Here is a 13,192-nt window from a genome sequence, read left to right as displayed (position 1 = left end):
GGTGCTGTTTGATAAGCCTTTCTGAATTGTGAGCAGCTCAATAATGAAGGGAGCTAATTATCAGTCTCAAGTAGGAACTTTGCATTAGGACCCTAAAAATAGAATACATGTGGACTTCTGTAGGTGGCTTGTAGGAATATGTCCCTTTTGTGCTCTGTGAATGAGAGTTTTGGATTATATTTGATGGCATTTCTCCTTTAAAGAGCTTTGGGATGAGGCTTAAAAGGCACACATCTATTTTAGCATTGAACAAACACAAGATGCAATACAGTCCAATCTCCCAGCACCTGATTTGTGTTGCCGTTGTTGTTTTAAAGTTTTGATTGTTTGTTTTGCACCTCAATCTTTGTTGATTTTGCATTCATTGCCTCTGCTGCTAAAATGTATTACCAGCATGAATGAACTGAGATTTGAAAATGGAAAAAAAAAAATCTCTAATGAGCAGAGTTGCTTTTTTTTTTTAATTTAAGGATAATAGAAATCCAATTTATATCCAGGTGTTTATCAAAGATGTAGATTGTTTTAATTCATTTTAAGTGAATGTTTCTGGATGGGAAAAGCTGAGTATTAAAAGTATACAAAATTCTATTAAAAGAATGCTTCTCTGGAAGGAAATACAGAAAGGTGACTTCAATGTCTCCACAAGGTTGGTCCCAGAAAGAACTGCTATAATATGGTATTATTGACTTCAGCAACCATATATGTGAGGATAATTTATGTATTTGTTTGATGATCAGATTTTTCTGCCCGAGTTTCCAAACTGGACTTGCTCCTCAGTACCTTACTCTGGCTTGGCTTGTATTTGCCAGACCATCTAATGGCATCTTGTGGGTGCAGCCCCAGGAATCCAATGTTATGAGGATATTAAGAGCTGCTGAATATTGGGGTGTGGAGACTAAATGGACCAACGTATAGTCACACTTTATCATCCGGAGATATTCTCCAATACAAGTTCCTTGGGAAAACCCCCTGATACAGGTGTGGGAAAACTTAATTTTTCCATCACAGTTAAAAGAGCATGGAAAGATGCTATAGAATGTGCAAAGTATTCATGCTGGTGGTAGCGTAGTGAGTTTTAAAAATCATGTCACATGTGGTTTTCGTTTTTATTTTCCCAACTCATGTAATAAACTTTGCAGAATCTTGAAGTAGCTTTTCTCAAATTCAGTTTTCTACATAGCTTTCTTGCCTAAAATCTATTCTCTGACTCTAGCTTTACCTATTGAGTGAGTGCTGTTATTCTGCCACAGATAGTTATTTCTTAAATAAGTGGCAAGTGTTGGCAGGATGTGTCAGGAGAAACATGTTGTCTGTATCATGTATGATTTTTAAATATATTTATGAAAATAACTTCTTCGAGGCGAGGAGATGATAAATTTGAAGTTGCAGCTTATATATTTGCATCACTGAGCCACTGTCCTTCTCCTAGAGAAATAAATAGAATTAAAGTAGGCAGAAATATTTCAATTGTAAACTGGATGATAGTTCCAGTGTGCACTTTTTAGGCAGATGGTAATCAAAGCTATCCTTACTCAAACTATCTGATTCATATAAATAGCATTTTTCTGACTTTTCCAGTAGATGTTGCTGGAGAGCAAAGAAAAGATCTTTTTTTTTTTTTAACAGGAAAAAAACAGAAATGAAGTAGAATTAGAAAAAGCTAAGGAAAACAAGCCTTCTCCCCAAACTCTGCTGATAGCATTTTACATAATTTTCTAACTAATGAATTATATTGAATCTTTAACTTTTATGATGTTCTATAGAAAGCTACTAAAACTTGAGTTAGAATTTTAAATTATGAGATTGTTCTCTTTAGTCCCTATATATAATGTCTGTTTGCTGTTTTCTGTTTTCAAAAAATCAAGTTAACTGCACATTACTATTCAGAACATTTCATCCCTGAATGCTAAAACCCTTTAACATGCAAATATGATGTCAGAGGAAGAACTGAAATAGAATACCCTGAGAAGAGAAATGATCAAACACATTATAAAAATATGCACCAGTTGCCAACATGTAATGAAATATTAAGAAATTAAAAGCATGCAACTTCTAAAGTAATAGAATTTCATTGCTCTGAGACTGTTTTCCCACTGAATATTAAGTGCTTAATAGATCTACCTGTAAAACAATTGAAAACCGACTTGGTTTGTCACTGAAGTTCTTTCATTATATGAGTTTGAAAAATTAGCCCAATAGGATTTTCCTCAGAATAGGAAATGTAATTAACGTTGGATATAAAGTGCCAGATTTCCAAAGCACAAGCTACAAGGCTTGATGGAGAAAATAGGAATGCAGAGAGAAAGAGAGAAAGCAAAAGCGCTAGGTGCTGGAGAGGACTCACACTGGAACTACTCTGCTGGTAATCACTCTGATAAAATGACAAAGACGTCCCAGAGGAGCCCAGGACTATAGTACCCACACACCAACTGATGCAATTTCAGGCAACCCTGACCTCTATCCATGGGAATATTTATTTTTGGAAATGATCAATTAACTGATTTCAATTGTGAAAGTGAAGTGTACAGATATATGTATGTATATGTTTTCCAATCCTAGGGAGACCTTGGGTATTGCCAAAGACACATAGGATGAGGGGGCAACTTACATTGTAGTATTTTCATGTTTTCTTACCTTAAACAGACTGAGCTTATTTTTCTTTTGCGTTGAAGCACTTCTTTGTCAGTTTTCATTCCTGAGGTGTGAAATGCTCCATAGGATGTTTTGATTTAACACCCATTCATTTCTCTTTTCCGGGAGGAAAAAGCTTATGTTTAGAAGGCATACATGTCAGCTACTTCTATTTTGTAATTAGCGCTGTAAGTCTGCTGGGGTAAGGTTATTCTAGATATTTTTGCTTTGATTCAAATACATTTTGGGTTTGACCCGAGGTAGTGGTGTTTTTGTTTTCTTTTCCCTGTTTTTAAATATGGAAAGCTTTACAATTTGGCGGGAGATTTCAATTTCTTTTTCTGGTTTAGTGGCTCTCGGCTTTTGTTTTTCTTTTAAATGATAGTTATTCAGCACTGATAGGTGCAAAGCACTATGAGCTTAACTGTGCCAAATAGTACTTTCACCGAAGCATTAAGTCTGTCTCCTCACAGAGGTTATAATCTCTTGAAGACAAAGGACGGACGCAGGCAGTACCTGCAGAAATACCTAGTTGCTTAGATGTGCTGGGTTCCAACAGGTAGTGAGGATACTGAGGAAGGCAGCATTTGAGTTAGGAGTGGAAGGTGAAAACACAAAATGATCCTGGTCAGCAGAATCAGAGGGGTTATGTGGGAGGTATTGCTCAAAAGAATGAGTAGTGCCAGGATATCGAGGACCTTGAATGGCGGGTCTGCTTATTTGACAGCCACTGGAGAGAAGTGATCTGGAAGCATCCAGAGGTGTTAGACCTTGGTATACGAATGGGGAGGAATGAAATAGTCCGTCACATCCTGCGTCTTCCAGCCCAGAGATTCTGAAATGCTTTCATAGAGAGCTTCTGTTCTTCCATTAAATTGTTGCCTTAATGAGCTATTGATACTGGTGGGACATGATTTTACCTTTTAGGGATGTTGTTGAAAAAACAGCGAGAACCCCTAAACTAGAGGCTGGAAACTAGTCAGTAATCTATTGGATTAGCCTAGACATAGGTGGTAAGGATGAGAAACATAGTCAAGGAGAGGGAAAATGATTGTGAGAAACACCTTCCTATTATAATTATTGCAAATTCTTCTATGTACTGTAGAAGTCATTAGGCAGGGATCTTGTGTATATGCATTTGTTTTCAAGTTTTTGTAAGAAAACCTTTCACCATTTGTTGGAGATGAGTCCTGTAGTTTGGAAGGTGTGTTCTCTCCATACTGTTTGGGTATAATCAATTAGTGTTGTGTTCTTCTCTAGTTTCCTGGCATTGATTGGGATGGATTTTTATGATCTTGGAGAGTTTTCATTCTCTCTGAAAAGATAAATACTTTATTTATTGGAATTAATTGCCTCTCTGAATTGCCTGTGTTGTCAGTTGCTTTCTATAAACCTTGAATAACTTACCTTGAACTCTTAGATGCCTACTGTATTTGACTGATAAGCTGAGTTGTGGAGACTATTCTAACTATATAATGGGCTTTTACATGTAAACATATAAGATGTTTTCCTGCATTCAGTTGAGTTTCACAATGAGAAAGGAGAAAAATAATTAGTAATTCAATTAAGTGGAGTGCCACCCTTTTCCTCAGAAATACTTATTTTATCAGCTTATTCAGGCAGATAGGGTTACCACTATCACCTCGGAACCAAACTCTGGATGACTGTTTGCCTTGTCCTCCAGCCACTTTAATATAATTTGTTCCATTTGCTTTTCAAAGCTTTTCATCTTCCCACCATTTTAATACCATCAGAGATGGGGGGCTTCCCATGACATTCACACTTGACATTATCAAACACAAAGGCGTCACTCATACACTTGACTGCATTACAATGCAAGGGGAAAAATAGATCCCAAAAGCTTAGAAAGTATTGTTTAGTACCTTGAATGTAGGTGGATTTTTTTTCTGTTTCCTACAGCCTGCCTCATTTGACTGTTTTGCTTCTGTGTGTTGGCAGAGGGTTCTGAAAACCCTAGAAAAATCAGCACTTACAAATCTAGATCATGACATTCATGCAGCCTTATGGAGGTATTTTTATTAATATGATGCAAATTTGCAACTATATTATTATTATCTGTTATTTGCTAGGTACCAGCCACATTTTTGACGCAGTACCAAAGTTGAACCTTGCACTGGAGCTGTCATTCGCCGTTGACTTCAGTTCTTCTCCATTGTGACTGTCAGACAGCTGTGGCTGAACCTTGCCCTGACTCACTCATCTGTGGTCATTTCAGTTCCTGCATTATTGCTGGGCAGCCCAGAGATCTATTAAAATCCATAGCAGACCTGCGATTACCCATGAAATCCTGCATGTGTATGTGCGTGGGGGGTGGTGGTTCTGGCATATTCATAAAGTTTTGATGAAGTTAAAGTTTATTTGTACCTCCCTTTGCTTACTCTTCTGAACCTTCTCCTCAAATACAATTTACCCTCCATATGTAAGACAATATTTGTGAGCTGAACAAACAGTGTTATCAGATTGTGGTGAATTGCTTCAGTAGTATTACATCATACATTGAGAGCATGTGTGCTGTAAAGCTCTGTAAAACAGCAGCGACATGGTAACCTACAGGTTTAATATACTTCTGCAGCCTAGTACTGGGGAAAGATTTCTATAATTGGAGACAATCTAGCAGGGAGAACTTGTTAAGCTATTGGAGGCTGAAATACAAGTTTTTGAGAAATGTGACTTTATAGGCTTGAAACTGAATGGATTGCAAGTTTTCTTAACTGGACAGAATCATAATTGCCATCCTGATTATCCAGGGTTTGAATTTCCAGCATGGGGATTATCCAGATTTCCTGTCTGACTCCCCTGTCTTCCCGCTAACTACCTGACATGAATTATTTCTCTAATCACTGGCACCTCCTCTAATGCTATGTAAGGGGGTGTTTGAGCAGCCAAGTCCAAACCAGTGAATTATCCTTCAGAAGAGCTAATCCTGTAAAAAGTCAGAGTGGATAGGTTTTTTTAAACCATTCACTAAAGTTGATTGACTAAATTTAATTTGGGGAGCTCATCTTTCTATTTACACAGGATGGTTTACTGTGACTGCTCGTATGCCAACATTTTGCCAACTTAAGGGTCAAAAAAGTGAATTAACCAGTCTGAGTGACCTCAAGTAACTGGTTTCATTGTTCTGGCTTTTATCTTCCCTCTGCCCACCCACACTGCACTCCCAGTCCAATCACCTTTGGGTATTAACCAGTTGGGTATTGAGAGTACCTCAAATTTTGTAGGATCATTTGGATCCGGTAGGTGTACCTCCCGCAGTGGTTCAGAGTTCTGATTAGCATATTACTGTAGCATTAGGGAAAAAAATAGAATATCATTTCCCAAATCCCAGCTATTTTTCAACACCAGTCCTGCATTTCTATCATTAGCTGACTGATAGTTCATCTTTAATTATTTTTATTTGGAATTTGAGCCCCTGCAGTGTTTGTACTTTCCCAGAGGACTTTAGAGACTTGAATGTCTCTTAGGTATCAGAACTCGGCTAAAATGGTGAAAGGATAGGAAGTGGAGTTGGCATTTTCAAAGAGGCTGTAATCACAGAATAGGTGCAGACGTCATCTTTTACATTCCAAGTTTGCAGGATGGAACATAGGGTTCTATCTACTAGATACCACTACAGAGGCAGAATTTGATTTCCTCTACTAGTCTCATACATCATTTGTGGTTTGGGCGTCTTCAAAATCTGGTGGTCATATCTGCTACTTTGTAACAATGCCTCATTAAAGAATACACTCGTCTCTTGAACACTTCCAGTTTGACAGACATTCACATCCATAAATGGTTGTGCTTCTAGGTCCATAACCAAAATTCACACAATGTTTCCATTTCCAAATATATTATATACAATGTAATGTCAGTGACAAAATATATACCTTGAGAAAGAGCAGAGAGTGGTATTACCCCTTGATACTAAAAAGTATTCTGTTATCGCTAGATTAATATTGAGTCCAATAGAAAGCAGTTTACTTGAGGTTTTAAAATGTTCAGATATAGCAGATGATGTGGTATAATGACAGATAGTTTTCAAACATATTTTAAATGAGAATTTAAATAGTAACATAGTACCCAAAACCGAAAATGGAAAACCTTGGCATTAGAAAAATCATTGGCAAATCTAGTTACAAGCTCTGTATTTGCAGGAGACGCCTCTTATCATTTGTCTTTGTGTGTATACATGTATATGTGTACACACACATGCATATATAGGGAGAATGTTTGTGTCTGTATGTGTGTATCAAGAGGGAGAGGAGAGCGAGAGGGAGGGATGGGCGTAGCACCCCCGTAAGATACTGTATTGTGTGTGTGTGTGTGTGTGTGTGTGTTTCCTAGCTGACATTATTAATTTCCCATGATGTGACAGGGAGTGTACCAGGTGCCAGGAATGCAAAGATGAACAAGATATAATCTTAAGGAGTTCCTGATCTAGTCCTCAATTGGAGATTATTTTAATGTTGAATGTTTCACTCACAGATATATGTAACAACCAGAGACATTGAGAAAAACCAAAATTCATGGATAACGAAGCCATTTGAGCCTTTACTCATGTATGTCTAAACATTACCTATTTTGCTTGGTCAGGTGGAGCACTGGAAAAGAAACACAGATGAGTATGAGTTGGGGACAGAAGATCCTCACATAAAATGATCTGATACCCTAAATCCAATTAAAAATAATTTTGGCCTCATGGAATAAAATTCTGGTTTTATGGAAAGATAGGCTGGAGTGTCTAAATTCTTTATTACCACTTACTGTTGATGCAAGTCACAAACCAAATATAGGTTCAGTTTGCCTGATATTCAGTTTTCTGTGAATTCTATACATCATTCATCCAAGCAGAGAATACAAGGCAAAGTACTGCCAACATATTTAGAATTAAACATGCACACATAATGTCTTATTTGAAAATGTATGTAAACAATTGTGCATATTTTTCTAGAATTAAGTGGGCTTACATGAATAAGATCTTTTTATTTTAAATTTGTATAGCATTTATGAGGTATATGTTTTATGTGTTTATAATCGCATATTGTATGTGATTTATACACACATACATATAGTCTCTAGAGGTCAGTAGAATATAAGAAATGGGCAAACATTCAAGTCTAGATGAGACCCAGCAATTCTGGAGACCATTTTTCAAGTGGTAAGATGATGATAGTCGACTAATGACATTAGGAACTGAAATCATTAATCAGCGTTAACAAAAAAGTCATGTCACTCTTGTTCCTGAAATGAATCTAATCTATTTGTTTTAAGCAAATTTCAGATAAATGAACATTCACATGGCAGGAACCTTGACAGAAACCCAAGCTGTAATTACTTTATTATGGTTTTTTATAACAGACTGATTTTCCAGAACTTTTTTTGAAGAATTTTTTTTAAATATTACCAGAACAAAAAGGTAAATTGTTTTTTAAACACTCCACTGTTACATCCAAAATACTATTTCCTTTTCAGCTACCAATCCTGTCCTCTCAACTCTTAGTGATGAATAAGCTGATGATTTATATGATGCAACTTTATTGGTTCTTTTTGAACTAAATCCCCCTGATATTGGGAAATATATTAGAAAGTTGTGATTTTATTTTATATTGCAAGCTAAAATTGTTAAATTGTTGACACTCTGCAAATTGCTGCACAGTTGAGCAGGTTTATCAAGTTTTTCTCTAGAAAACTCATGCACAAAAAGTAGAGAAAATGATGGTGTAGGGCTTTGAACTATTTGACAGTGGAGTTATCAGTACCTCATATCACACCATCCCAGGTAAGGGAAAACAGTGCAGCAGGGCTTCAGATTGCATTCAGATTTGAGAATGAATGATTAACTTTAAAGTTGAGGTTGCATGCCATGGCTTGGAAGTATTATGTCTTGCATATTAATACCACTAACCCTTGGAACTAATCCATCAATAAACTAATCCCATATTTCCCTATTTATGCCACTGAGGATTGCATTCTTAGCTTAGCTTTCTTCCATAAGTCCTAAATTAGGGGTTGCAAAGATGAATGCCCAAAAAAGGAGTAGTCAGAAATAAGACAATCAGGACTGATGGGGGCCTATGGAACAGTGAATAAAGCATTACAATTAAACACACACATGTGCATACTGAGCATTTTCAGGAAGTGACCATAAGCATTTAAAAGAACTTTAAGCTTTTTTTCAGTCATCACCAGGAAATCCCCAGTAGATATTCAGTAAGTATTGATGGAGCATTTCCAATGGGTAATCTACTCACTTGGTGGAGCATTTCCAATGGGTAATGTACTCATTTTGCTGTCAATTATAAAATGAGGAAGATACAATGTATTTCCTGTCCTCAAGGAGTTTACAGTAAAATTGATGCTTCCCACAAATCATCTCCCCTGCTTCCTGTGCCCCGACATCTGCATCCCAAGCTTCTACATTCTACGTTCCATCCCTACAAAATTTCTTTCAGTTCTTTCAGCCTTCATACCTGTGCCTTCACAGATGCTCATCCTTCTTGTCTTCTTAACACTCTAGCTTGCCCCTGGCTAGCTCCTATTCATCTTTTAGTTCTCAATTTAAATCTCCCTTCCTCCTTGGTCTGTATCAGTAACAGTGCATTTACCTTATAATAGCACTGTTCTCATTTTATGTAACTGCTCTTTAAATTTTCCATATTCCACATAAGCTTTTAAGCTCAGTGAAGGCAGGAACCATGTGTGTTCAGCTTGTCCACTGTTGTATCACTGGTGTCTAGTAAAATAACCTGAGAGCATAAAGTTTATTTAAGCAATAACTGTTGAATGAATGTTTAAATACATAAATATTCCCAGGGCATTGATAAGTTTAAATGGCAATGTTACATCTTCAAGAACTGGGGAAGGATTAATGTCTGTGTGTGGGCTCAAGCCTTACTCATGGAAGTTAGCCTCAAGAATCACCGTGTGCCTCTCCTTATTCATGCTGAAAAAGATCCAGGTACCTAAGTACCAGAGCAGATGGTGGGGATAGTACACATTTTAACTGTTTTCTCCCTCGTGTCTGATGATGTTATCTATGATGAAAGGCGGGCTTGTTTGGGGGTAAGCCTAAAAGAGGTGACTACCTCTCTCCACTCCAGTGACTGTGTTCAAGATGTCAAACCTTGGATATCAGAGCTGCTGAATGAGGCTATGACTCTGAGAATTGCATCCATGAATATAGATTGAATGCTTACTCGCTATCAGGCACTTTGTTAGGAACTGGAGATTCAGAATCAATGATGCAGAATAAATATACATTGATTTGTTTTTAATTGGGTCTGTGGGATCAGGCCACTTTATGTAAGGATCTTCTGACACCAGGTCAAACTTTTTTGTGTTTCTTTTCCAACTGTCCTCCCTTAATGTTTTAATATGTTCTTTGAGTTCTGATGTAAGATCTAACTGTCCTTGCTTGTTTATAATGAAAAGACCCTAATTGGTGCTAATCCTCCTTTTAACACCCTTTGGCTTAAGTTAAATATAAGATAAATAACAAGGTATTTACCTTATTATAGAGCAATTCTCATTTTATATAACTGTTCATTTAATTGTCCATATCCATATAAGCTTTTAAGCTCAGTGAAGGCAGGAAGCATGTGTGTCTAGCTTGTCACTGGTGTTACAGCAGTAGATACAAGCTTTTCCAGGTTCCCACAGTATCAATCTGCCTAGAAGGGCATATTTAAATGATCAAGCAGCTTCCGGGACATAGGGCTGTTGTCTGAGCACCCGTTTCACTTCTGTTTGGTTTTTTGATTGGCCATTTTTGTAAAGCTACACCCTCAAAATAGAAAATTATTCCCACATTACCCTGAAGTATGATTAACAAAGGACTTGGAATTAAGGAATGAGTGGTCTGGCTGGTTTTAATCTGTTACAATTTATACTGAACTGCATTCCAGGTATGACTACCTCTTGATTTGCAAATTTAGGATGATTTTGGTGGAGAGGTATAAGGAACATCCTAGAAAGAGCATTTAGATATTATATCTTCACCTTATTATTTTTAAAATACCTGTTGCCTTCGTTATCTAACCCTATTGTATTCAATGTTGTTTATTGTTGTTTACATTATGGAGGTGAATATTTTATAAAGTGTATAAGATGAAAATATCCCATATATTCATATGATTAAAGCAGCATTGGAATATTATTGTTTAGAATGAAGCAAAGCCTACTTTATAAAGCATAGAAGGGCTAGCTGTTATACTACAGAACAGTATTATTTGCTATCTCTTATTGGGGATTTTCTTCTTAATATTGTGTCAGAGAAGGTAAAGAGAAGAACATGTGGAAATTAATAATAAACAAATCATTTTCTTCATCTTTGTTGAAAATTTCAGAACTCATCAATGAAAATATGTTCCTAAAAATGCACTCACTCTATTTCAGAGATGCAAGCAATCTTACAGCTACCCTAGAAGTTACATAGATAACAATTTGATAGAAACATTATTAAAATTATAAAATAATTATTTTAAGTTATAAAAATAAGTATTCAAAGGCTGCTCAGTTTACAGTCCTCCTAGCAATAGGCATATTAGATGATTAGATTTCACAAATGCAGTTTCCATCTGTTTTAATTTTTGATATATAATCCTTACCCTAATGTTTGCTTCCATGAGGGTGGTGTGAGGCTGTCTCTCCGTCTCTCCATCTCCTTTCTTTTCTCTCTCAAAAGAGTGTCCTATTAAATCCATTTGTACAGTTTACATGGAAACTCTTAATACCAAGAGTAGTTTATTATATTTCTTCTAGATAATAAAACCTTCTTTTTAAAAATGGAATGTCCTTGCCATGAGCAGGTAGATTCAATTTGTAAAAAATCATAACCACCTCATAACAACACAGAATCCCTCATTTTCAAAGCATTCTGAGATGACTAATAGTCAATATCAGAGTAAAAAAATGAAGGATTCCAACTTAGATAATTTTATGTCACAAAAATATATACAGTTTAAAAGAAATAGACCTTTGACTTTTAACTCGGGTTTAGTTTGGAGTTTTGAAAGTGCTCGTAGATTTGTTATTATTAAATTGGTAATTGTTGAGCTCCGAGGAGGAGGTGCAACATCTTTAGTCTGAGCTTATTACAGTGTAAAATATGGATTGCCCCTACCCTAATGGCCTTGGAATCCTATTACCATCCCATTAGAGAGTGTGGGATTTTAGTAATTCTGTTGTTGTTTCCATTGGGCAGTGAATATAATGGGGAAGGGCAGGGGTTAATGCAATTCATCTCTTTTAATACTTGTAACTCCCAGTCCCTTTTCACTCACTGTGGTTTTCATTAGGGTTTTCCCCCCTTCTCTCTGTATCTTTAAAGCCCAATATATTTCTGTTGTCCTTTCCCAACCAGAAGAGATTGGGAGAGTAATTTGGGGATTCTTAAGGTTTAAATAGAGCTTTAGATATTAGCTTTTCATTAACTGAAGATAAGTAAATAAGGTGTTGCATAAGCTTGTTGTGAAACAGGCTGTAGCTCAGAAAGGTTTTCAGTGACTGTCATTGTGCCAAGAATAGTATTGAAATAGCTCTTCAATCAAGATCATTTATAAGGCTTTTTGGAAGGAGAAGCATGAAACAAGTGGTTCGGATTAATGCGAGCTAATGTTCTGGGTAAAATGTTTCCATGTGTTCATGGAGACAGCTGTGTCCTGGGTGCTAGTAGTGCCAAGAGAGAAGTAGGGAAGGGTTTCAAGGTGATACAAATCAGATTCCTTTAAAGAGAAGTTTATGAAGCAACAGTTAATTTCTTACATTTCAGTGGATGTATATGTTTGATTCTATATCCATGGTTTTATTCATGAAATTTGTTTTTAGCTAATACAGCTTTTTTTTTCCCCGCCCGGAATAAATATGAACATCAGATTACTTCTCCGAATGTCAAAACAAATTAGTTTCCAACAGTGATGCAGTGAAAGGTGTAACTATTTTCCCTTTTTGTATGTCAGAAAACATTACTAGGACTGGGAAATTCCCACTTTCTCACCTTATCCCTTGAGCCTGGTGGTTTGCAGGGGTCTAGTTTAATGTCCAAGCATGCTCACCTGGCACTCCAGCTCCCCCTCTGCTGCCATTAATGAGAATCACATGCTGAGATCCAAAGAGGCAAATAAGCTCAGAAAAAGGCAGGGAATTGCGGCAGGTGATCAGAGGATTTCAGTCTGCTGAAAGAGAGTGATATTCCCAGGGTTTATTGTTTACCTTCTCAGAGAATTAAGTTTCCATATGTTTCATCATAAATGAAATGAGTGTGCAACCTAAATGCAATATGAACACGTGTATTGGATAATGTAGGAGAAAACTGGTGTTTGAAGGGAAGGAAATTCTTCTTGTCTTCATGTTCTAGGTATCTTAATTGCCCACCTGATTGACGGTAATAGCATAAGCCTGGTATCAGGTGGTGCTTAGATATGGTGCCTTGGTATAGAATAGTTTGTGTATTCCTTGATTATTCATGCATTGAGTTTCCTGAATTTGAGATACCACTTACCATATTTCTAGACAGACCATGATGGTATCACTTCTTTCCATCAATTGGGTGTGTTGAGTG

The 13,192-nt window shown here is 36.7% G+C and overlaps 1 protein-coding gene across 3 annotated transcripts in view; it reads left to right on the top strand.

The window, feature by feature from the left end:
- The window catches only part of TENM2 (teneurin transmembrane protein 2), a 1,024,030-nt gene that overhangs the window by 298,184 nt on the left and 712,654 nt on the right, over window positions 1-13,192 (top strand). The gene's annotated exons all lie outside the window — the stretch shown is intronic.

Source organism: Choloepus didactylus, chromosome 11 (genome assembly GCF_015220235.1).
Source record: "Choloepus didactylus isolate mChoDid1 chromosome 11, mChoDid1.pri, whole genome shotgun sequence".
NCBI classification, from domain to species: domain Eukaryota; kingdom Metazoa; phylum Chordata; class Mammalia; order Pilosa; family Megalonychidae; genus Choloepus; species Choloepus didactylus.
This window is presented reverse-complemented; position numbering and strand designations above follow the sequence as displayed.